General features: G+C 42.2%; 1 protein-coding gene and 1 long non-coding RNA gene across 3 annotated transcripts in view; both read left to right on the top strand.

Annotated features, from left to right (window-relative positions):
* MICU2 (mitochondrial calcium uptake 2) overlaps window positions 1–27,169 on the top strand; it is a 265,922-nt gene that overhangs the window by 31,435 nt on the left and 207,318 nt on the right. The window lies entirely within an intron of this gene.
* On the top strand, window positions 23,599–26,995 carry LOC115651091. The gene is made up of 3 exons (XR_004000308.1): window positions 23,599–23,610; window positions 25,706–25,711; window positions 26,908–26,995. It is a non-coding gene; the product is annotated as an uncharacterized LOC115651091 (long non-coding RNA).

Genomic DNA, 27,169 nt, shown 5'->3' with positions numbered 1-27,169 from the left:
CCCAGTATGGCCGTTCTTAATCTCCATTATGTAAAGCAACTATTAAGAGGAAAAAACAAACACTTTTTCTTTCAAAAATTGATCAACTTTTCTGTACTTGGCCAGTTTACAAAGAACTTCCTGAAAACAAAAATTTAATTCTGTTGATTACCTGTTTCAAAATAAATATAGTTTAAAGGAAATTCAAGAGGATCAAGCTCAGACAGCATTGTATGATGAGTTTTCTACTCTTGAATCACTGCAGTACAAATTTGTATGCTAGTATATGAACTAATTAGCAAATAGTGAATATAATTTGTCTGTCTAATAATTTACAAAGTGCTAAAATGGGTTTAAAATTGTACTCAGTGGTGTAATCCATCCTATATTGCTGGACACGCAGATTTTATGTAGGCACTTTCCGGAGTAGTTAAGTGCGGTCTCTCCCAAAATGTATAGTTATCCTTTCACCCAAACACTGGCTATACAATATAGTTTAATTGGTTTTGTAACCAGTTCAACTTTGATATTAGTCATTTTTATTCTTCCTAATTGTGGGCAGTGCTAGACTTCTAAATATTTATAAATTAAAATGTTTGGCGAAACATGATATGGAGATACCATAGGTCTGTATTTAAGTTTGCATTGAGATTTGCACTCTGCAGGGGCTAAACTTCTTTAGCCCTTTTGCATGAATGATAAATATACAACATGTGTCACTCAATTTACAGCATTTACTCTTTGAATACAGAATGAGTTCTCTGAAAATTTACAAGACTATTTTGTTCATCCACTTTATTTTTGGGACTAACCTTGTTTTGGATCCCTCTAGTAAAGACGTTTCTGGTGAAAATTGACTCTTTTGCAGATTATTGCAAAATCTAACATTTAGGCTATTAAAGTTTCATAGTCTCTATACATTTTTTAATTTATGAACACTGTTAATTGCAAGTTTTTTTATGCTGCAAAGTTTATATAAATCTCTCTCACCTAATTGACTTTAATCAAACTTTTTGGAGAATGGTTTGTACAATGTATTTTCAGAGGTTAAATCACCAGTAGAGAAATTGGGGAAACTTTTCATCACTGGACTTTACAGTTCAGCCATTTATGTTGATCACTTTACTAGCTGTGCTATAAGCAAAGAGCCAGTCCCCCAGCTTGACTCCTGGACCTCCTGAATTCTGTAAATGGGTGGGCATTTGCTCTCTTATAGCCTTCCTTGAATCTGCAGGAGAACTGTCATCCTGTACACCGCCCGAATGCGCACAAGATGGAAGTTTATCTCCTGCAGACGTTGAAAACCCCTGTTATTAACTGTTCTACACAAACTGATGTTCCTCCACCCGTTCCATTGCAAGTCAACAGGAGTTGGGCATCTAATTTCCCTTTTTGCCTTTGAAAATCTGCTTCTTAGTGTTCATATTGTTGTGAGAGAAATGTGCATCCTGAACTCTAAAGAAATATTTTTGTGTGGGTAAAACATATATCCAAGATAGTTATTGCTTACTACTTATGCATGTTAGTATAGTGTGTCAAGACTGTGTTATATACTTGAAAAATGCAATGAGATTTAGAAATTTCAGTGATTGCATGATTGAGATTGTTATACTCTTGGGGAAAGATTCTCTAGTCTGTTTTGCTCTCTTTGCACCACTCCAGTATGGAGCAGTAAACAGCCACATCTGCCTTGCTAGGGCTCCCATGACTTGGGGAATCCTGAGTGAGTGTAGAGATGGCATTGTCCCTGCCAGCTCTATATGTAGGCCATGGCAAGCTGGAGTAGCCTCAGACTGTTCCTAGTTCTGGGCTAGACCTGGGGCCCATGTGGAGCCAGGCTCAGGATCAGAGAGCTGAAGTTTGCGCCTCTTTGTTCCTTCCTTTCGCCTGTTCTGAGAAGCCCTGGCCAGATGGTTTTTCCTTCTATGGATTTGTGATTACACAAATTCAGAAGAGGGAAAAATTATGCAGAATATCTCTCTCTACTCGGATATAACACTGTCCTCGGGAGCCCAAAAATCTTACCGTGCTATAGGTGAAACCGCGTTATATCAGACTTGCTTTGATCCACTGGAGTGCGCAGGTCCGCCCCCACCGGAGCACTGTTTTACCGCGTTGTATCCGAATTCGTGTTATATCGAGTCCGATTATATCGGGGTAGAGGTGTGTGTATAGGAACATTAAATGGATCCCTTAGTTCTTGAATATGTAACACTATTGTTATTTATTGTGGTAAACCCTGTCTAAGGTACTTTTGGCCCCCATTACTGTAGTCATTGAGCATCTCTCAATTATAATGGATATATCCTCACAACACCTCCTGTGAGTTAGGGTACTACTGTTATCCCTAATTTTATGTACTGGGAACTGAGGCACAGAGAAACTAAGTTACCTGCTCAAGGTCAAACAGAGAGCCCCTTGTGACTGAACCATGGTGTCTTAAGTTCCAGACTAGCACCCATACCACTGGACCATCCTTCCTCTCTTGAAGCCTAGATGCTTCAAATCATAGAGTACGGTCCTATTTTATTAGGCATTATATATGTAAAATGCAAAGAAAATCCCTGCCTCAAAGAGCTTACAACTCAAGTGTATGACGAAAGACAAAAGGTGGAGATTTTCTTCGGTGATATACTCTACAGCATGCTATAGGTCAGGGGTAGGCAACCTATGGCACAGGTGCTGGAGGTGGCACGCAGGCTGATTTTCAGTGGCACTCGCGCTGGCCAGCTCCTGACAACCAATCCAGGGTGCTCTGCATTTTAATTTAACTTTAAATGAAGCTTCTTAAACATTTTAAAAATCTTATTTACTTTACATACAACAATAGTTTAGTTATATATTGTAGACATAGAAAGAGACCTTCTAAAAACGTTAAAATGTATTACTGGCACGCGGAACGTTAAAGTGATTAAATGAAAACTCTGCACACCAATTCCGAAAGGTTGCCGACCCCTGCTATAGGTCTTTATCAGAAGTTGGCAACCTGTGGCACCGTGCCAGAGCTGACTTTTACTGACACGCTGCTGCCAGCCGAGGTCCCGGCTACCAGCCCTGCTCAGCCTACTGCTGGCCTGGGTGAACAGAACGCCCAGAAGGCTGAGCGGGGCTGACAGCCAGGACCCCGGCTGGAAGGAACTCGCGAATGAAACCCCAGACCGGCGGTGGGCTAAGCCGCTCAGCCCACTGCTGGTCTGGGGTTCTGTCTGCCGGCCCCTTGCCAGCTGGGGTCTCGGTTTCTGGCTCCACTCAGCCCGCTGCCAGCCTGAGTGAATGGAACCCCTAGCTGGCAGTGGGCTGAGTAGTGCCGGCGGCCAGGACCCTGGCTGTCAGGAGCTGGCAGCCGGAACCCCAGACCAGCAGCGGGCTGAGCCGCTCAGCTGGTCTGGGGTTCCAGCCACCAGCCCCTTGTCAGCCAGGGTCCTGGCCGCTGGGACTGCTCAGCCCGCTGCCAGCCTGAAATACCAGCCACTAGACCCGCTCGCCTTGCTGCTGGTCTGGGGTTCCAGCCGCCTGGCCCCCTGCCAGCCTGGGGTCTGGGCCTCCAGCCCTGCTCAGCTCTCCTGCTGGGCTGGGGTACTGGCAGCCAGCCCAGGACTCTGCTCCTGGCCTGGTCCCAGTGCTCTACAGCCCTTATAAAAAATTACACTACAATTAGCTTAAAAACTTGAAAACTTTGTATATTACAGTAATTGTTAAAACATGTATAGTGTTAATAAATACATAGGTTGGATCAAACAAAGTAGTTGTACTTATGTGCCTGTGCTTAATTTGTGTTTTCAATTTACCTTCTAAAAAAATCTCACATGTCTCACACCTCCAGAAAGGCATCATGCACCCAGGTTAAGAACCACAGTACTAAACTGATAAGATCTGAATTTTAATTTAATTTTAAATGAAGCTTCTTAAACATTTTAAAAATCCTGTTTACTTTACATACAACAATAGTTTAGTTATGTAATATAGACTTAGAGAGACCTTCTAAAAACATTAAAATGTATTACTGGCCGGCAAAACCTTAAATTAGAGAGAATAAATGAAGACTCAGCACATCACTTCTGAAAGGTTGCCGACCCCTGGTCTATATAATAATTTACTCATATATCATCTTCAATAAACTCTGTTGCTGTCAGTTTTATGGAGCCGCAGGAGCACACTTGAAAGTATAATGCAAATGACACTATTTTGCCATGTATAATTGTGCACAACCCATCTCCACAAAAATATTTGGTTATACGGGTAACTCTTGGCTACACTTTGAGTGAAATGCTACGTCTTGGAAATAGAAAGTATCTTAATCTCTGGTACATGATTAACAAATTGTTCATCCTGTTCATATTATTTACATCAGAAAATCATCTGTACCTTTTTCTTGGAAGCTGTACTTCTACAAGTATGTTAAATTCTGTTCTTAGAAAAAGATCATATCCAGTATAAAGCCTGGGTAATTTTTTTTTTTTTTTTTGAGGATACGAAGTACTGTAACTTTTCAGACATTGGGAATTACCTCATATGAAGATGGAAGTTATTTTTCTTTCCTGGCACTAGGAATGCAGTACTAAAAATTTTCTTTAATGTTTGTCTGGCATTTAACATTCTACAAGCTTCTGTAGTTAAGCTGGTTAAGCCCGAGGTCTAAATAGCTGTTCCCAGCTGCTGCCAGTTTATACTCTGGTGATGACTAGAACTTATTACCAAAACATTACTATATATTTAAAAGAATTCTCTCTCTTTTGACTAATTTTAACCACTGTTTCTTGGTTAGAGTCCCTTTATCACTGGTAGAGGTAATGTCTTCCTCCTTCTCCGAGGGTCCATATTTCATGCATCCATGAGAACTGGAACTCTGCAAGCACTTTGAATCTTGACATGTATGTACTCTGGTGTACAGCGGGAAAGGTGGCCCTATACAGCTGTTGACCCACAGTGTGGAGGATCCCTGCCCATGTGAGACTCCCACAGTTCGTTCTTCTATTTCCCTCCTGTGCTATTTCTTACCGTGTGTCAGATATACTTGCACCTCTGATACTTCCTCACTCTCCTCCTTCACCCTACAACATTCCAGTCCCTTTTTCTCTGTAGAAGTTTTTGCGCTGAGTGGTAACATGGACGAAAAAAGAAAATTGATATCCTGTCCCATAGCTAAAAAATATTTATGAAAAATATCTGTTGTGCATGTGGTCAATAGGTCTTATACAAATTGACTATCTCTGTCATTTCTAACTGCAGAATTTCAAAACAATTCAGCAACATTTGGAACAACTTCAATGCTTCATTTTTTTCTGTGAAATAACTAAAACAGTTAATCATACTTTTATAATTTTAGCAACTAAAATGTTGTCTGGTATTGCTATTTTTTTATACCAAGTTTTAATCTAATGTGACTTACAACTGTCAAGTATGCATCCCTGGAAAGCTAGGTTTTTAGTGGAATGGATAACAAGAGACTTTGTATTTATAAAATGTGCAGGCACATGCACACAAAATATTGATTGGATGTGAACTTCTGGTTTTTAACATGGATTTTGTTTGTGTTGACATTGAAATCAAATCCTACTATTTGTCTTTAGGCTGCCACGCATAATGCATCAAATTATTTTACCTACTGAATTAATGATGACTTTTATGCTTTTTTCTGTAGAAGCTTTAATGGCTAGCTTGAAGCCGTGTTGTTTAAGGGATTAATTTAATATTTTGACAGATAACATTAACTACATGGATAATTAACAGATTTCGAATGATGAATGAATAAAATGGCTAGGAGTGTAATTTGCATTGTACAATCTCCATTTTCAGATCTCTTTTCTTTAAAGATGTTGCTAATGAAAATAGTCACACACATTGAGTTTCTTTAGCAAAGAATACTGAAAGAATTGATCTTGTCTAGATCTCTTTCTAGGTTGTTCTTAGAGTAGTGTTAGAAAATTAGTTTTCTAGCATGTAGTTATTGTAACTAATTATTAGAAGTATATTGTTTCTAGAGCACTGGTTTGGAATACTTTATTATCAAGATCTTTAAAAAATATTATTTGGTTGTATGAATGGACCCATTTGTTCTAAAAATGAATGAAAACTATCTTTTTCCTTTCTGTACAAACTGAACCAGAAGAAAAAGATAATGTTTGTATGGAAAACTTGCATCAATAAGCACGTAACTTAAAGCAGATAATCTTGATGATAAATACTAATAATTTATCTATAAACTTATATTCAAATTTTACATACTGAAGTGTATGTCTTAAAAGTAGGATTACATCTTGTCTTGCTTTTATAGTCTGTACCTTCTGCATACAAATAACAAAATGCTTTAAAATGTATGTAATTAAGCAGTACAATACTTGTTCATGATTGGAAGTTTTCTTTTGGCATTTTGAGACAGTTTGGGTGAAGATCCAGATGGTGAAAAACCCAGGAACAAATAAGGCATTAAATTTCAGGTAGCTCATATGTTAGCAATAATTTATGGCAACTTTTGCTTTTCTGGGTACAGTTCTGTGCTTTATGCAGGTCTTCTCAAGAGGGGGCCTCTTCAATCATGGTACTTCAATCATGGTATCAAACATCCTGTATCTTGATTAACATGCTCCATTGATGCTTGAGTTGAAGGAAGCTGATAACATTTACATCAGAGTAAAGCCTGAAGCACAACAAATATTTTTAAGTGTGGCACATTGTACTCAGCTTTCCATAGCTTGGTATGCCTCCAGATTCATAATTACACTTACCAAGTTCCTTTCTGGACTTTGAAATCATTATGAAAAATGGACATTGCTAACTAACAAGGGAGCGGTATCCTAAAGCTTCTGATCTCCAGTGTTAAATCTTTTGAAGTGAAAAAATAATAGCCTAGAAAAATTTGATTGAAGATTACTTTAAGAAAAATGGATTTAATAAGTGGTTGCCTAATTAGCTTGAGACCCTGTGAGGTGAGAGGTGCCAGACAACATAAACATGATAAAACAATTTGGCTGAACTTCTGCTTTATAAATAATGCTTTCAAATTCTATTATATAGACAGATTGTAATCAAAATGACTATATTGTTTTGTTCTAAGCTCCAGTAGAGAGCCTAAGAACTGCCACTTCATAAATAACAATAAATTGCTCAGGCTATCGTCTGGCCTGGAAAATTGTTGCCCTTCTCATGGTTCCTACTAACCAAAAGGAGAACACAAATTTTACATCAGCTAATAAATTAGGTTCGGTCAACATACAACATTTGGAAAGTTCCATTGTTTAGTAGCACTTAGGCTTGCTGGTGCTCAGCAGTGCAGGCATATTTTGTGCTTCTTGGTGAAGTGTTTAACCAAGAATGTTTAAATTTAGATATTCTTTGCAAGGTAATCTTTCTCCTTGAGCTCTGCTGGTCACGAAGAAGGCATTGAAATTTCTGTCTTGTCCATATGTATTTCTATTTCATGACAAGCACTCCTTTATTTTCAGTTTTATGTACAAATGAAGAAAATTGCCTTGGTATTTGAATATTCCTAATTGTTAGAATATCGTTTAAGAAGTTGATGAGGTAATACCTTTTATTGGACCAACTTCTGCTGGTTGACGAGACATATTTTCACACTTACACAGGCTTCTCTTCAGACCTGAAGAAGAAAAACTCTGTGTAAGCTCAAACGCTTCTCTCTTTCTCTCTCCCTCCAACTGAAGTTAGTCCAATAAAAGATATTACCTCACCCAGCTTATCTCTCTAATATCCTGGGACCAATACAACTACAAATATATTACAAACAACTAATTTTAATGATGAATCAAGGAGATGTACAAAGAATTCTTGCTTTTCCACACTGATCATTGATGTGTTTTTATGAGATACCTGCTGCTGGAAGAACCTGAGGCCAGATAATTACACACATTTTATTTGCACTGTTGTGTGATGTGATGACATGTAACAGTTGTAGAATGAGATGTTTTCTGACACTTTAACCTTGTAATGTATCTGGCCACTTGTAGCCCTGTCATATAATCTCCATTATTGATCATTGGTCTGAATATGGCATTATGTAATATGCCATGCTGCATTCTTATCTGCCTCTTGCAATCTGTATTTATGTGACACCCATATTTTTAGTTATGGCAGATAAAAGTTGTGTGAATAATATGCCCATGTACCAATAAGCAGCCCACATGCTCAGCCTGGTCTAATTTTTTTCTTAACATCTTGTCTTGCATCTCTTTTGAGCAGCTAACCTAATCTTCCTGAGTTTTGTCATAAAGCAAAATGACTGGGAGCATGGAGTCAATGTCTCATAATACAGTGTTCTCCATCCCATAATTTCATCCGCAGCCCATATTATTTTGCACCTTCTTTACAACGTCCCACAAACCTGCACGTCCCTCCTCACTGTCCACCATCTCTTGACAGAAGCATGAAGCCTGCACAGCTCTGTGCTGTTGTCATGAGCATTCCAAGCACAGGGCACTTGATCCTGCAGTATTTACAGCGCCGCAAGAGGAGCTGTGGGGAGCCTGATGATTTCTTGGAGGCTATATTGTTCTGGGACATAGAAACAATTCAAGGTTGTTGATAGTGTTCATGGAGCAGATGGAGGTAGTGGAGTGCCAGTTCTAGGCCCGAGAAACAAGAAGTGACTGGTGGGATTGCATTGTTATGCAGGTTTAAGATGACGAGCAGTGGCTGCAGAACTTTTGGATGTACAAAGCTACATCTGTGTGCTGAACTTGCTCCAGCCCTCCACCGTAGGTACATCAAAATGAGATCCACACTGACAGTTGAGAAGTGAGTGGTGATTGCATTGTGGAATGGAGTCGTGAAATCTACTGCAGGAGCTGCAAGTGTGTAGGACTATTAATTGTCTCCTGCTATGCGAGACTGTGACTCCAGGCAATGTGCAGGACACAGTGGGTGGTTTTGCAGCAGTGGAGTTCCAAAACTGCAGTGAGGTGATAGATGGCTCACATATCCCTATGTTAGCACCAAACTTCCTTGCCACAGAGTACATCAACAGAAAGGACTACTTTTCGATGGTAATGCCAATGCTGGTGGATCACAGGGGGAAGCTTTACCAACATCACTGTTGGCTGGTCAGAGATGGGCATAATGCACACATCTTTAAGAACACAGGGCTGTTCAGAAAGCTGCAAGCAGGGACTTTCCCAGGTGGCAGATTACCATTAGCAATGCTGAAAGGCCATTAGTGATCCTGGACAGGCTTGCAGCATCTCCTGGAATGTGTCATCCTGAGTTGTCTTCTCCTTCGTGTCTGACTCAGGTGTTCCATGAGTGTGGAAAGAGAGATCCGGAAGGCCACAGTGGCAGCAGCTGCAGATACAACACATAAGTACTACTGTCAGTGTATTCATGACAGAGATCAAAACTTTGGATACTGAACTCACTCCCCTTTATCTCCCAAAGTTGTAAGCACTACATGCTCACTTCTCCTGGGGATCGATGCAGCATGGTACCATTCATAGCACCAGCCGTACTGGGTAAGGCCCTTTCGGGGAGGTTGGGAAAATGAGGGGGGAGTAGCTTATGGGCATGAGTATAGTTATGTAAGGTAATGGAACTCAATACTAGCACCATTTTCCACAGGTAGTGATGATTTTAGGTGATCTCACTCCTGAGGGTAACAGAGGCAGAGACAGCACAGATGCTGCTGACATTCTGATGCCGCCCAGACCCATATGCTGCTACCCTGAGTATTCAATAGTGCCTGCTGAGGTAATTGCTGAGTGGCATGAGGAAGTGTCCTACCGAAGTCAAAGAAATAAAGCAGCCCTCCCCAGAAACTTTCAGCAGAGGATTGCAAAGGACTACAATAAAAGTTTTTTTTTTCAAGATCTCTACGGAGGATTCATGGGACATCTTGGTACACAGAAACAAACTGCTCTGCGTGGCCCCCTCCACTTATGGATCATCATGGGTGTTTCACAGACATTAACGCAGGCTGGTCTGGAAAGGTGCATGACTCACTCATCGTTCAGAACACTGGTCTGTTCAAGAAGCTGCCTTATAATCATTCCTGTCCCCACATTTTCCACAGGCTGTGTTCATTATGGAAGATATCTTGCTCACCCTCAGCAGCAGGGAATCAGGGGTGGGTTTTCTCCAAGTCTGCAGCTTCTCCACTGGCCCTTATGTGGCCTGCCTATGTGCAGCAGTGTTCCCCCCACTCCCCAGTGAAGGCAGAGTGGTGCGGAAACGTTACTCTTAATGGGGCAAGAAACAACGCAGCTCTGCCAAAGAACCTGCTGCAGCAGATTGCCCAGTATCTCCTTGAGAGTTTCGTGGAAATCTGAGGCAGATTCCCGTGAAGTGTGGGAGTCAGTCAGTAACCTATTCTGCCGCTCAGATAAGGCATATAGTGATACACACACTATACAGACACAAGCCTGCTTTCTGCAACCCTTCTGCCCCCAACAACTCATTTCAGTGATTCCCAAAATCAAAGCCACTTACCAGGGGCCTCCTCTCCTGTCTGCACTTTGCCAACCTGTGACTGACTAGCCTCTTCTGAGGTAGAGAAGAGCTCCTGGCTGCACGCATCTCTGACCTCCAAGTCGTCCTCTGCCTCTGGGTCCCACTCCCTCTCCAAATCCTCATCCAAGATTTCCTCCTCCTGGCTTAGTCCACTCTCGACTGGCACGCGAGCCATTGAAGTATCCACAGTGGCCTTCACAGTGGAGGTGGGGTCACCACCAAGTATCACGTCCAACTCTTGGTAGAACCGGCAGCTCGTGGGTGCAGCACTGGAGTGGTTTGCCTCCCGTGCTTTGTAGTAGGCGTTCCGCAGCTCCTTCACTTTGACCCTGCACTGCAGTGTGTCCTGGTCATGGCCCCTTTCTGTCATGCACTGTGAAATCTATCTGTAGGTATCATAATTTCTATGAGTGAAGCGCAGCTGGGACTTGACACCCTCCTCTCCTCAAACACTGATGAGATCCAGCAGCTTGGCAGGGGATCACCTGGTGTGTAGAGCAGGCATGGTCGCCTGGAACGGTGTGCTGAGACCACTGTATGCATCACCGAGCAAAGAGGAAGTGGACTTTCAAAATTCCCAAGGAATTTACAGGGTGGGAATGACAGCAGGGCAGTAGCATTCAAACTGATGACCAGAGAGGCAAGAACAGGCATTGTGGGATACCTCCCAGAGGCCGATCACAGCGATGTAATCGACCAGGGTATCTACGCTGGCACCACGGCACTGTACCCCTGGCACAGAAAGCTCTATGCCTCTCATTGGGGTGTTTTTTTCACAGTACTGCAACTGCACAGTTTCTGTGTACTAAGTGGCTTGGCAGTGTGTACACGTCAGGAGTTACACAGCAGAAAGCTGCTTTACTGTGCAGAAACTTGCCAGTGTAGACAAGGCCTTAACCTGTCCTGGAAAAAAATGACATTATGGATAACTTTTTACTGAATATATTAAACCTGCTGATAGTATTCCAAGTAAAACATGCCACCATTTGAACTTCCTTTAATTTACAGATGCAATAACATCCAGTGTATTAATTTCTAAAGACATGATAATCTCAGTCCTTGCTGTTATATGATGAAAAGTTATAGATAACAAGGGATCCTAGAAATCCGTTTGCCACGGAAATATGCGGGATTTGCATTTTTACAGAGAATCTTTAGTTTTTACATTTTATGGGAAACAAAAAAAAACATGTACAGTACAACCCCATTTATCCGAGCCTCCATTATCCGGCTCTCCATATTAACTGAACCACCAGACTCCGGGGGCTGACAGTGGCTGGGGCTTGTGCCATCAGTCCTGGTGGCTGGTGCTTAGCTGGTCAGCTCCAGGTGGCTGGTGGTTTGGTTATTACAGAGAGCAAAGTAATGGAGGCTCAAATAAACCGGGATTCTACTGTATATCAATCAAACACTGTGTTCAACAGATACCTATATAGAGGCTAGGGAAATATAAGTTCTGCATTTCATTTTAATCATGGAAAAATCTGGATTTTTATGGGGTTTTTTAATCTAAGAATTTGGGGGGGGGGTTATGACTGAAAACTAGGTTCCCTGTAGATAACTGACTCAGCGTACAGTGATGAACATGTTGGGATATAATAATCTTTTCTTAGATTTTGAATGACAAAATGCTATGATTTCAAATATTTTGCTTTGGGTGCATGAACAATAGTCACATTATCTATCCTTCTCAGTTAGTTATATAATTACAGCTATCAGTTCCAGCTGTTAAACTATGTTAAAACAGCAGTTTCTAGGAATGCTTTTTTTCATCTTTGTGCTCTTTTAGCCAGATCATTACTTTCAGTTTCAGATGTTGTTACTGAGACATACCTTTGTCATGTAAAGATTAGAATTAAGGGGTAGGCAACCTATGGCATGCATGCCGAAGGCGGCACGTGAGCTGATTTTTCAGTGGCACTCACACTGCCCGGGTCCTGGCCATCGGTCCGGGGGGCTCTGCATTTTAATTTAATTTTAAATGAAGCTTCTTAAACATTTTAAAAACCTTATTTACTTTGCATACAACAATAGTTTAGTTATGTATTATAGACTTATTGAAGGAGACCTTCTAAAAACGTTAAAATGTATTACTGGCATGCAAAACCTTAAATTAGAGTGAATAAATGAAGACTCGACATGCTGCTTCTGAAAGGTTGCCGACTGCTGGATTAGATTATGCAGTGAGCTCTAGATTTGCTTATACCTTTAAATCAACCCAGACGTTGATACTACTTCAGAATTCATCAGGAGGCATACCAAACGGTATATCTCCTTGGAACACAAGAAAATCACTTCTCAGGAATTTGTACTAGTAGTTGCTTAATGGTTTCTGGATGATGTTGAATTGTAGGATTTTGATCTGTAAAACCCTAAATGGTTTGGGACTTGCCTGTTTGGGAGGCTGCCTTTCTACCTGTGCTATCCTGCTACAGTTGCTTTCAGTAGAGGCACTCAAATGTCAGCCCCAACATTTTAACAAAGAGGGAGTTGTGGCAAGGAATCTTCCATAAGGTGTCTTGATATTTGAAATTTCCTCTGTTCTCCCCTAATCTGAAGTAGCCTGAAGCTGTTCACTTTGAGAGCAGACTGCAGGGCCCATTGATTTCCCAAATTTTAAGGTGGGAGAGGGATTAATGCTAATGTTTTGTGAGGGGAGCATCATGTATTTTGTTTGGTCTCCTTCTGGTTTGGGCATGAGGAGTAGCTGCTGTCTTCACTCTTGTTTGCTTGTATATTAATTTTTAACAAAAGCACCTAGAACCCAAGACAGATACTCTTTTCTGTGTATTTGAGTTCTAAATTGCTCTTTGAAAGCAGAGAAGCTGGAAACATGCTTAAACATTCTATTCAAGTTTTTCTATAATTTTTCTCATATATGGAACATATTTGGAATTATTTACCATAGAGAATATTCTATTATGTTAATCTTGCAATGTAAAACATGATTGACATATTTTTAGATATGCCATTAACTCTGATGTATGAGGGCATATTATTAATAGCATGACAGAAGATGTGACTGAAAATGTCTGCCTGAAGTCTAGTGTAAGTGGATATAGAAATTTTGCAAGGATAGATAGAGATGCGACACTTTATTGTACCGTTTACTTTCCCCAGTTCTGTTAGTACAAGGAACAATTCTGTTAAAACAAGAGACAAGCCATATTATTGCAGGATTAGAATTCTTGTTGTTAAGACTGGCTAGCCACATCGGTACTTATGGCTGTAAAGTTCTTAGTTTTGTTACCCAAAGGGTGCATAAACATATTTTCCAGTAATGAATCCATTGCAACAAAAGTACTATATACACAATCACTTCAGTTGAAGTGATGCTTGTTCTGTGTGAGAACTTTGTTTTCCAAACATTTTTTCTTGCAGTGCAACTGTTCTCTAAGTCTTCGAGGCAGATGTCACAAGGTGGCACTCTTGCGTTCAAACAGCAAACCACACAAATGATTTTGTTCAAGCTTGGCTTTGAATATTCTGATCTAACTTGAGGTTACTGAGGACAGTAATGCAGTCATGGTCTTTAGATTTTGTAAGCTACTAAGAAGAGGCAAGCAGGATTGATATGATGGCTGCATCATTGGTGAGTGTCGAGCTCCAAGATCATGTTGCAAGATAATTGGAGAAGAGATCGTACATAGCCATGTTAGATCAATGGATGGTGCCTCCTCATCTTGAATACTATGTTTGAGTTCCGATTACCCCATATAAAAAAAAGTACAGGAAAGGTATGATCAACAACAAATGTTTAGTCATGAGAATACTTTCATAGAAGGAGAGACAAACTTTTCTAAAATATGGCTTCATTCAATAAACACAGAAGGACAATTACATGGAAATTGGGGAGTACTGAATGTTACATCAGATAACAGAAGTAAAAGGAAAGCCTATTACATTATGTTCTTACGTTTATATTCTTATTTCTTTCTTGTTACAATGTGTTTATATTTAACATAGCAATTAAAAATTCTGAATAATAAACTTCCCCTCACATCCATCTACTCTTCATTATGAATTCAAACACCAAATACTAAACAGTATTTTGGGCAATCAGTTGATTGACTTGAATATAGCTGGTATATTTAGAGACTAAGATGGTAGTCAATAGATTTATCATTAATTTAGTCCTAGGATATATATACGTGTCCTTCTGTGTTTGATCCAGTGTGGTGGTTTCAGTTTTTATGGACTGCGTGTGAAACACTATATTTTGAACTGATATAATAAAGTATGAAGTGGCTGAACTGCTAGCAAAAAATATGCATTCCCTCATTAAAAACAGCTAATGTGCCAGAGGTTTGGAGGGTAACAAATGTAACTATATTTTAAAAAAAGGCTGTAATGGCAGTCTGGAAATTAAAGACCAGTAAGTTTTGTAACTGTACCTAGCAAATTGATTGATACTATAATTTAAAAACAGTATAATAAATCACCAGGAAGACCATGATATGGTAGTGTGTAACGAATGTTTTCTACAGAGGAAAATTTTCTCACTAATCTCTTTGAACATATGAATAAAGTAGTGAATAAAGTGGAATTGGTTGACATAATTTATTTAGATGTTCAAAAGACCTCTGACGAAGTCCCTTATGAGAGACTACAACAGGAAATAAGAAGCCATAGGGTAAGAGGTTCTAAAAACTAACTACGAGAGAATAAACAGAATAGGATTAAATGGTCAATTTTGACCATGGCAAAAAGTCAACAGTAGGATGCATCGAGATTCTCTTTTTAGGTCTAGTGTTGATTAATATATTAATAAGTTATCAAGAAAGGTGGGGGGGGGGAAGTGGGGAGTCTGCAGATGGCACCAAGTTATTTAGGTTAGTTAAAATCAGAGAGAACTTTGAGAAACTACAGACACCTAACCATGCTAGGGGAATGGGTAATATAGTGGTAAATAAAGTTCAGTGTTGATAAATGCAAAGTAATGAACATTGAAGGGAAACATTTAGATTACTCACACATTTTACAAGATTATACGTTAACTGGATCAACTCAAGAAAGGGACCTGGGAATCACTATTGACAGCTCAATGAAAACTTCTACTCAGTGTGCAGCTGTGGTCAAAAAACAAACAGGATGTTAGGATGCATAAGGAATGGGATGAAAAATAATACAGAGAATATTATAATTAGAGTTGGCTGGAAGATGGAAATCTCTTCCTGCAAAAAATTTGTTCTCACTCTCAGGTGACATTATAAATAAGAACTCGGCGGCATCATCTTCTGTAAATGTAAACAAACTTAGCAATTGGCTGAACAAGAAGTAGGACTGAGTGGACTTGTAGGCTAAAATTTTGTACATTGTTTTCTCTTTGAGTGCAGTTATAAAAAAAAAAAATTCTACATTTGTAAGTTGCACTTTCAGGATAAACAGATTACACTACAGTACTTGTATGAGTTGAATTGAAAAATACTATTTCCTTTGCCCTCTTTACAGTGCAGATATTTTTAATAAAAATAATATAAAGGTAGCACTGTACACTTTGTATTCTGTGTTGTAATTGAAATCAATATATTTGAAAATATAGAAAAACATCCAAAAATATTTATAATTTATTTTTAGCAGTGTGATTAAAACTATTAATTGTGATTAATTTTCAATCAAGTTAATTCGTTTTAATTGCTTGACTTAACTGCAATTAAGTCTAATTGAAAGATTGTCAATGGAGAAGTTAATTTATATTGTGTATATATAATGCCACGGCTGCTTTTAGCAGTAATTATAATTCAGTCTGTGAAGTGTATATAAAACATTTTAAGGCTCAGAAAGGAAGCCACAAAATAATTAACCTATTACATATAAGATTCCATGTTATAAATTCATATGTGCTATAAGATTTTATATTTAGTTCATGGTAGATATGGAGTGCATGTCCTAGTTTATGGTGGTTTTCATAATCAACAGGCATAAAGTTGTTCTCTGGTCAGTCCTGGTCCTGTAGAATGTATGTTGGTCCAGTCTAATCCTAAAGACTGAGGGCTTGTCTACATCAGAAAGTTGCAGCGCTGGTGAGGGAGTTACAGCGCTGCAACTTTGAGAGTGTCCACATCTGCAGGGCATCACCAGCGCTGCAACTCCCTCTTTGCAGCGCTGGCCGTACTCCCGTTTTGTCTCGGGTGTAGAGGATCCAGCGCTGGTGATCCAGCGCTGGTAATGCAATGTAGACACTCACCAGCGCTTTTCTTGACCTCCGTGGAAGGAGGAAGCCTCTGGTAATCAAGCTGGTTTCCTTTCCCGGTTTGCCCTCTCGGTCCCGGAGCCAGCCAGCAAACCGCAGGGAAGGAGACCTGCTTGCTCGGGGTTCCGGGACCGAGAGAGCAAACCGGGAACGCCGCGGTTTGCTCTCTCGGTCCCGGAGCCAGCCAGCAAACCGCGGGGAAGGAGACCTGCTTGCTCGGGGTTCCGGGACCGAGAGAGCAAACCGGGAACGCCGCGGTTTGCTCTCTCGGTCCCGGAGCCAGCCAGCAAACCGCGGGGAAGGAGACCTGCTTGCTCGGGGTTCCGGGACCGAGAGAGCAAACCGGGAACGCCGCGGTTTGCTCTCTCGGTCCCGGAGCCAGCCAGCAAACCGCGGGGAAGGAGACCTGCTTGCTCGGGGTTCCGGGACCGAGAGAGCAAACCGGGAAAGGAAACCAGCTTCGCCGCGGTTTGCTCTCTCGGTCCCGGAACCCCGAGCAAGCAGGTCTCCTTCCCCGCGGTTTGCTGGCTGGCTCCGGGACCGAGAGAGCAAACCGCGGCGTTCCCGGTTTGCTCTCTCGGTCCCGGAACCCCGAGCAAGCAGGTCTCCTTCCCCGCGGTTTGCTGGCTGGCTCCGGGACCGAGAGAGCAAACCGCGGCGAAGCTGGTTTCCTTTCCCGGTTTGCTCTCGCGTTCCCGGAGCCAGCCAGCAAACCGCGGGGAAGGAGACCTGCTTGCTCGGGGTTCCGGGACCGAGAGAGCAAACCGGGAAAGGAAACCAGCTTCGCCGCGGTTTGCTCTCTCGGTCCTGGAACCCCGAGCAAGCAGGTCTCCTTCCCCGCGGTTTGCTGGCTGGCTCCGGGACCGAGAGAGCAAACCGCGGCGTTCCCGGTTTGCTCTCTCGGTCCCGGAACCCCGAGCAAGCAGGTCTCCTTCCCCGCGGTTTGCTGGCTGGCTCCGGGACCGAGAGAGCAAACCGCGGCGTTCCCGGTTTGCTCTCTCGGTCCCGGAACCCCGAGCAAGCAGGTCTCCTTCCCTGCGGTTTGCTGGCTGGCTCCGGGACCGAGAGAGCAAACCGCGGCGTTCCCGGTTTGCTCTCTCGGTCCCGGAACCCCGAGCAAGCAGGTCTCCTTCCCCGCGGTTTGCTGGCTGGCTCTGGGACCGAGAGAGCAAACCGCGGCGTTCCCGGTTTGCTCTCTCGGTCCCGGAACCCCGAGCAAGCAGGTCTCCTTCCCTGCGGTTTGCTGGCTGGCTCCGGGACCGAGAGAGCAAACCGCGGCGAAGCTGGTTTCCTTTCCCGGTTTGCTCTCTCGGTCCCGGAACCCCCCTTGAAGCCGCCCAACAGCGCTGCAGTGTGGCCACATCTAACACCACTTGCAGCGCTGGTTGCTGTAAGTGTGGCCACTCTGCAGCGCTGGCCCTATACAGCTGTACTAATACAGCTGTAACAACCAGCGCTGCAAAATTTTAGATGTAGACATGGCCTGAGAATCTAAATGAGTGTATTGTATTAATTTACTCAGTTAGTTAATCCTTTTCTATAAAGACAACCAAGTTTTAAGGTAAATAGTGTCAAATGTGAGTTTTGCTTTGGATAGCTACAAATTTAGATTTTTTTTTTTATTACTGTCTGGGGGCAGTCTCACACACAGTATTTGTGTAAATGCAGTGCAAATTGACTTGTCCAGACCCCTTGCTACCATTCATAAAAAGTCAATCTTCAGTATATCTGCACCCGCAGATTGTGAAGCAGGATAAACTTTTTCATCCATAGTATTCTGAAGGAATATGTAAATTTAGGAGACAAATGCTTAAGGCTGTTTGTATATTGAAAGTGTATCTCTGTTGTATGACATGATGATAGAGATTTGGATCTAGACTTTATTTTAAAAAGTCTCGTAATTGTAGGTACATACATATATAAAATTTTTACAGTTAATTGAAGGACATAGTGTCATTCAATCTTTTAAGGACCCAGTCCTTTTTAAGGGTCCTTCCTGGTTGGGTTTTAAAAACGTTCTTTTCCTTTGAAGGCTGATATTAAACAAATGCTACATTAGTATGTTATTCTTAAAACAGATTTTTTTGGTACATCGTGATGATTATACCATTCCCTTACAGAAAATAATGATGCGGCATGGTTGGTGTTCCCAGTTCAGAAGGGAAAGAACTCCTGTCTTTGGATAACAGTACTGACTAATTCTTCCCCAGTTTTCTTTTTCCCCTCGCCCATTAAAATTGTTTTTTTGTTTTTTTGTTCTGATTTGTTTTTAGACTTGTCCCCAGAATTTTCTTGTTTTATTGTGCTACAAGTGTTTGAAATATATAGGGAGGACTTAGAAGAGGTAACATAGGCCTGGTCTACACTACGCATTTAAACTGAATTTAGCAGCGTTAAACCAATTTAACCCTACACTCGTCCACACAACGAGGCCCTTTATATCGATATAAAGGGCTCTTTAAACCAGTTTCTGTACTCCTTCCTGACGAGAGGAGTAGCGCTGAAATCGGTATTACCATGTCGGATTAGGGTTAGTGTGGCCGCAAATCGACGGTATTGGCCTCCAGGCAGTAGCCCACAGTGCACCATTGTGACTGCTCTGGAGAGCAATCTGAACTCGGATGTACTGGCCAGGTAGACAGGAAAAGCCCCACGAACTTTTGAGTTTCATTTCCTGTTTGCCGAGCATGGAGCTCTGATCAGCATGAGTGACGATGCAGTCCCAAATCCAAAGAGCTCCAGCATGGACTGTACAGGAGATACTTATCTAATCGCAGTATGGGGAGACAAATCTGTTCTATCAGAGTTCCGTTACAGAAGACGAAATGCCAAAGCATTTGAAAAAAATCTCCAGGTTGTGATAGACAGAGGCCACAGCAGGGACTCAACACAGTGCTGTGTGACAAGTGTAACGGAAAGCCAAAGAATCAAATGGACGCTCATGGAGGGAGGGAGGGGGTACTGAGGACTCCAGCTATCCCACAGTTCCTGCAGTGTCCAAAAAGCATTTGCATTCTTGGCTGAGCTTCCAATGCCTGAAGGGTCAAAAATATTGTCGCCAGTAGTTCAGGGAATATGTCGTCAATTTACCCCCCTTCCCCCCTCAAAGAAAAGGGGAAAAAATCGTTTCTCGCCACTTTTCAATGTCACAGTATGTCTACTGGATGCTGCTGGTAGATGAGGTGCTGCAGCACTAAACAGCAGCATTCTCTCCCCTCCCTCCCCCGGTGGCAGATGGTACAGTACAAAATGACTGATAGCTGTCCCATCATCATCCTGTGAGTGCTCCTGGCTGGCCTCAGTGAGGTCGGCTGGTGGCGCCTGGGTAAAAATGGGAATGACTCCCTGTTATTCCTGGCAGACGGTACAAAATGCTGGGTAACTGTCCTCATCATAGCAGCTGGAGCCTGAGCTCCATCATTTCCCCTCTCCCCTCTTCGTATCTAAAGAAAAGATTCTGTACTCCCTGGTCTGTCATAGCGGTGGGAGGCTGTGTTCCTCTCCCCCCCCCACACTCTTTAATGTCCTGCCTGGACTATCATAGCGGCTGGAGGCTGCCTCCCCATCATTTAATCTTACTAAAAAGTCAGTGTTTCTTATTCCTGCATTCTTTATTACTTCATCACACAAATGGGGGGACACTGCCACGGTAGCCCAGGAGGGGTGTGAGAGGAGGGAAGCAATGGATGGGGTTATTGTAGGGGCACCCCCTAGAATGGCATGCAGCTCATCATTTCTGTGGGGTCTCTGGGGCTCTGACACGGAGCGGCTGTGCTCTGTGGCTCTCTAGTAGACTTGCCCCATATTCTAGGCAGGACTGACTCTATTTTTAGACAAAACATAAAGAAGGGAATGACCCGGGGAGTCATTCCCATTTTTGTCTGTGTGCCCCTGGCTGACCTCAGCGAGGCCAGCCAGGAGCACCCATGACAGCAGCAGATGGTACAGAACGACTGCTAACCGTCATCTCATCGCCAATTTACAATGGCAGACAGTGCAATAGGGATGGGTAACCATCTCTGCTATCTTGTAAAGGCAAATGAATGCTGCTGTGTAGTGCTGCAGTACCGCCTCTGTCAGCAGCATCCAGTACACGTACGGTGATAGTGACAAAAGGCAAAACAGTCTCCGTGGTTGCCATGCTATGGCGTCTGTCATGGCAGTCCAGGGAAAAGGGTGCGAAATGATTCTCTGCCGTTGCTTTCACGGAGGAAGGATTGAGTGACGACATTTATCCAGAATCACCTGCGACACTGTTTTTGCCCCGTCATGCATTGGGATCTCAACCCAGAATTCCAATGGGCAAGGGAGATTGTGGGAACTATGGGATAGCTACAGGATAGCTACCCACAGTGCAGCGCTCCAGAAATCGATGCTAGCCTCGGTACATGGATGCACACCGCTGAATTAATGTGCTTAGTGTAGCCGCGTGCACTTGACTTTATACAATCTGTTTTACAAAACCGGTTTATGTAAAATCGGAATAATCCCGTAGTGTAGACATACCCATAGTCTTGGTTTTGAGTTCACTTTACTAAAAGGAAAACAGCCATGCAATAGAAGTAGGGGATCCTGCCATATAATTACTCTGTATTTTGTGAAATGCTGGTGGACTGTTTTCTTCAAAGATGTTGCTTAGATCAGTGTATTAAATATTTCAGTTTGGTAGGTGCCCATTACTATCAAAAGATTTTCGCTTGTATCCTTTTTAGTCAGGGCTCCAATGGGAGTGATTATACATTTGTTTATGTTAATTTAAAGACTATTTCCCAAAAAATGAATAGATCTCATACCTGAAATATGCAGTTCTGGGGAGAGGTTAATACATTAACAGGTCATTCGCACAGATGAAATCTTATGATTGTGGTTTCCAACTACCCTAGATGCTTGAAGTGATGTGGGCCATGTGAAATAAGGGATGAGGGTATAAGAACATTTCTAAGGGCTTGTCTACATCAGAAAGTTGCAGCGCTGGTGAGGGAGTTACAGCGCTGCAACTTTGAAGGTGTACACATCTGCAGGGCATCACCAGCGCTGCAACTCCCTGTTTGCAGCGCTGGCCGTACTCCCGTTTTGTCTCGGGTGTAGAGGATCCAGCGCTGGTGAACCAGCGCTGGTAATCCAATGTAAACACTTACCAGCGCTTTTCTTGACCTCCGTGGAAGGAGGAAGCCTCTGGTAATCAAGCTGATCTTCTTTCCCGGTTTGCTCTCTCGTTCCCGGAACCCCGAGCAAGCAGGTCTCCTTTCCTGCGGTTTGCTGGGTGGCTCCGGGAACGCGAGAGCAAACCGCGGCGAAGCTGGTCTCCTTCCCCGGTTTGCTCTCTCATTCCCGGAACCACGAGCAAGCAGGTAAGGAGAACCGCTTGCTCGGCGGTTCGGGGAACAAGAGAGCAAACCGGGAAAGGAGACCAGCTTTGCCGCGGTTTGCTCTCGCGTTCCCGGAGCCACCCTGCAAACCGCAGGGAAGGAGACCTGCTTGCTCGGGGTTCCGGGAACGAGAGAGCAAACCGCGGCGAAGCTGGTCTCCTTTCCCGGTTTGCTCTCTCTTTCCCCGAACCGCCGAGCAAGCGGTTCTCCTTACCTGCTTGCTCGGGGTTCCGGGAACGAGAGAGCAAACCGGGAAAGGAGACCAGCTTTGCCGCGGTTTGCTCTCTCGTTCCCGGAGCCACCCGGCAAACCGCAGGGAAGGAGAACCGCTTGCTCGGCGGTTCGGGGAACGAGAGAGCAAACCGGGAAAGGAGACCAGCTTCGCCGCGGTTTGCTCTCCCGTTCCCCGAGCAAGCAGGTCTCCTTCCCTGCGGTTTGCAGGGGGTTCGGGAACGCGAGAGCAAACCGCGGCGAAGCGGGTCTCCTTTCCCGGTTTGCTCTCTCGTTCCCGGAACCCCGAGCAAGCAGGTCTCCTTCCCTGCGGTTTGCTGGGTGGCTCCGGGAACGCGAGAGCAAACCGGGAAAGGAGACCAGCTTTGCCGCGGTTTGCTCTCCCGTTCCCCGAGCAAGCAGGTCTCCTTCCCTGCGGTTTGCAGGGGGTTCGGGAACGCGAGAGCAAACCGCGGCGAAGCGGGTCTCCTTTCCCGGTTTGCTCTCTCGTTCCCCGAACCCCGAGCAAGCTGGTCTCCTTCCCTGCGGTTTGCAGGGGGGTTCAGGGAACGCGAGAGCAAACCGCGGCGAAGCTGGTCTCCTTTCCCGGTTTGCTCTCCCGTTCCCCGAACCCCCCCTTGAAGCCGCCCAACAGCGCTGCAGTGTGGCCACATCTAACACCACTTGCAGCGCTGGTTGCTGTAAGTGTGGCCACTCTGCAGCGCTGGCCCTATACAGTTGTACTAATACAGCTGTAACTACCAGCGCTGCAAAATTTTAGATGTAGACATGGCCTTAGAGAAATAGAGTACCCATTGAGCCTTTTAATAGCTGCTTATATGTAATTCAAAATAATGTTATCCTCTAATTTTATGTTTATTTGAGGAATTTTAACTTCTGTAGGAACTTTGATGTCAACAGGACCTTGCTGCTCTTCAGGAGTATGTTTACAGAAATTTAGGAATACTTTGATAAATAATTAGGTAGTTAGTAGTTGGACCTAATATGCCATCTTTGGTGGATGCTATAATCGTTTCTTGATGTAGAGGTTTAGACATATGAAGCATTTTGCCAGATCTGTTGCCAAACTAAGAATTTTCTTACAATATTGTATCCAATGGGGGTATTTTTTGGATAAAGGAAGGTCCAGTTTACCCCAGTACACAGAGTGAGGGTGTCATGCAGTTTGAAAACAATGGAGCTTGCAAAGCATTTATTATATTAAAATTTGGGTTTATCTAAAAGATAAGCAGGAAACCTCAATTCTGTTGTGTGCTGTGAGGAATTAAATCATCTTCCATCAGGTAGGTGGCTGCATGATTAGCTGATATTATAGGGACTTCTGTGGTTGACATGTATCTCTCATCATATAATGTATAGGATAAGATGCAGGCTTAAATTAAGGTGTGTCTCATGTCAATGGGAGCAATAACGTAAGTATTTTCCGCTGGGATTTAAATATCTTTAGTCACTAATATAGTGGCTGTCAGCAGGGACATAGTCTAGCTCACAGTGACAGAGGAGAATTGTGAATAGACTTCAGGGCACTGTCCATCAAAGGGTCTAGAACTATGCTGTAATCTCCATCTAGTATGTTAACTATTGGAAATTAGTTTTTTATCCTAGAGGTGTGTATATATATACTGGCAGTACTTCTCCAATTGTGATATAAAAGCCCTGATTGGAAAATATAACATATAAGTGTTGTCCTCTAGGATGGAAAAAAGTGCTTGCATTTAATAAAAGATGGGCATCTTTTATGGGAATTAAATGCCTTACAATGCATGTTCTGCCCAGTGCTGCAAGAGAGCAATTTCCAGTCTTCTGAAATTAATTACTTGTTTGTTTGTTTGTTTCTTCTTTCTGTTTGCCAGAAACTGGGAATGGGCGACAGGGGATGAATCGCGTGATGATTCCCTGTTGTGTTCATTCCCTCGGAGGCACCTGGCATTTGCCACTGTTGGAAGACAGGATACTGGGCTAGATGGACCTTTGGTCTGACCCAGTATGGCCATTTTTATGCTTTGGTTGGGTTCTGAAGGGCCTGGATATTCTAAGAAAAGAATTTAAGATCAGCTGTAATAAAAGGTAATGCATTTCCTTAACTGCCTAAATTGTTTTTATATTTCATAAAGATTTTAGGGTCAGAAGATACCATTAGTCATCTGGTCTGACCTGCTGCATAATACAGACCCTAGATTTCACTCAGTGATTCCTGCGTCATGTCCAATAACTTGTAGTTGAACTAAGAAATATCTTCTAGAAAAACATCTACTACTGATTTAGACATTTCAAGTGATGGAAAATATATTACGTGTCTTGGTAATCTGTTCCAGTTCTTAATGATTCTCACTTTTAAAAATTTACACCTTATTTCCAGTTCGAACATAAGTAGGCCCACATCTAATAAAGGAGCAAGCAATGGATTTTTGCTGTAACTTTTAGCATAAATATTAGCCAACTTAATTTCTAAAGGAATTTTAAAATTAAATACACCTCCACCTCGATATAACGTGACTCGATATAACATGAATTCGGATGTAACCTGGTAAAGCAGTGCTCCTGGGGGGTGGAGGGGTGCGCACTCTGGGTGATCAAAGCAAGTTCAATATAACTCAGTTTCACCTATAACACGGTAAGATTTTTTGGCTCCCGAGGACAGCTTTATATCGAGGTAGAGGAGTACATAGTAAAGATTTTCAGTTGATCTATCCAATGAACATATTGTGCAAGAATCTAAACATTTCTCCTTAACTATATAAAGACACTTAAAACTTAAATTTCAGTTGAGTAATTTTAAATCTTAATCATAAACTAATCAGATCTTTCCCTATTTATACTATCTTATGGACTAAACAGCAGACTAAATTTTTTCCTTATGTTTCATATGATCATAGAATATCAAGGTTGGAATGGACCTCAGGAGGTCATCTAGTTCAATCCCCTGCTTAAATCAGGACCAATCCCCAACTAAATGGTTCCCTCCAGGGTTGAACTCACAACCCTGGGTTTAGTAGGTCAGTGCGCAAACCACTTAGCTATCTCTCCCCCCCAAAATATGGTCAAGTAAACCTTATAAATGCTGAATCATACATTGAAGTCTGTCGTCTATGTTGATAGTATATACAGTTCCTGAGGATACTTAGGGATTCATCTGTATTGTGTGAAGTTTTATATTCTTTTTGGTAAAGGTGTGTACAACAGCTGAATAGATGATGTTATATCTGTGACCATGTTTCTTGCGGCTCTTGTTCATTGGGCTAAAAGGTGTGTGATTTCTCTCATACTCAAACTGATGTTCTTGCCATTATGCTGATTAATCCTCTTTAATTGCAGCATCTTCTTATTTTGTTATTTATATTGTGATAGTAACAGGAGATCTCACTAGGAGTCGGAGCCCCATTGTGCTAGGCACTGAACATTTAATGAAAAGGTCCAAAGTGTATGTTTTCCAAAAGAGCTTGTCTGTCTTTATAGTTGTGGAACTGTATCAAAATAGCTCATAGTAACTCTCTGAATGCAGGGAGTCACTCAGTTCAAATATTTTTCCTGTAACCTGTACTTGCTATCTTCTGTTTGTTTCTCAAGCAGTTGCAGTTTTTTTCTCTTTATCCCAGAATGGTCTTTGTGTTCCTACTGAGTCTCCTGTTAATGACACTCTTTGGTCTATCACTGTGATTCTTAGTCAGAACTTTCCGTTTAGGGGACATCTCCACCAGGACAGAATGCAGAGAAATTCTTAAACAACTTTTCCTCATTACTATGTATGATATGGTTCTGTGCAATTTCTTCCACAATTCCAGCTATCAAGCTTTCTTGTTCTTTCACGATGGTGTTTGAGGATATTCTGTTGCTGGCATCATTACGTTTATTATCAGAGCTAGGAGGTTGCTGGCGCAGCTTCTGTTTTGTACTGATCAAAGTCTCGATCGTTTTTTAAAACAGATACATGTCCAGAGATTTTTATGCCATTGAAAAATATTATTTTTCTTCAGTAAGATGCTGTTTTAGGTAGTGGTTTTATCAGAGCAGTGAGGAATGGAGCCAGAGTTCAGTGTGAATGCAACAGCTATCTAAGTCTGTGTCACATGATCTCCTATCACTTCCTCTTCATGAAAATGTGACCACAATGACACATCACAAAACAAATGCATTCTCCTTTTAAACAGTACTAACACTACTTCTGACAAGTGTACAGTGTATTATTTGTAGCATACATCTATAGTTGATAGTATATTTCCTATCGGTTTCACTTGTACTCATTTATTTTCCCATTTAATTTCCTACTTGAATTGCCTACTGCCTTGGTTTAGTAATTCTGAACTCTCATTGCTGCCCTGCAATTTGTATTGCCAGCACCCTCTAGTGTAATTTTTGTTTTATTTCTTGGCGGGTTTGTCATTTTGACATTATAGTCTACAGTTTTTTCCTGATATAGCCTTCTGTTCCCATTCGCTTATTTGCAGAGAGTTTCTCTACACTGGATTTCAATATTTAATAACTAGTTTCTTTATTGGTGGATGGCATGTTTAACTTTTTAGCTTATGTTATTTCTGAACAATTTGTATTTCCCTTCTGTATTCTTTTCATTCCATTGTCTTACTCATTTCATTTTCACCCAGCATTTACTATGTTCTTGTAAAACCTTCTCCATTGAAATAAGCAAGAGAGTCCTGTGGCACCTTTAAGACTAACAGATAGTGTTAGTCTTAAAGATGCCACAGGAGTCTCTGTTGCTTTTTACAGATCCAGACTAACACAGCTGCTCCTCTGATATCTGCTGAAATATATATCTGTATTTTCTAACACTGTGTCTTGAATTACCAGGCTGATATCAGATCTTTGTGAAGTTGAAGTGGCATCTGCACATCTTTAATCACATTCTTTAATTGTAAACGTAAGTTGGAGTACTAGATAAAATTTCCTTTTTTCCCCCAGTCTCCTTCTGATGTAGTATAATATT

The sequence above is a fragment of the Gopherus evgoodei genome, chromosome 1 (genome assembly GCF_007399415.2).
Source record: "Gopherus evgoodei ecotype Sinaloan lineage chromosome 1, rGopEvg1_v1.p, whole genome shotgun sequence".
Taxonomy (NCBI): Eukaryota; Metazoa; Chordata; order Testudines; family Testudinidae; genus Gopherus; species Gopherus evgoodei.
Note: the sequence above shows the minus strand (reverse complement) of the source record. Positions and strands in the feature narration are given on the sequence as shown.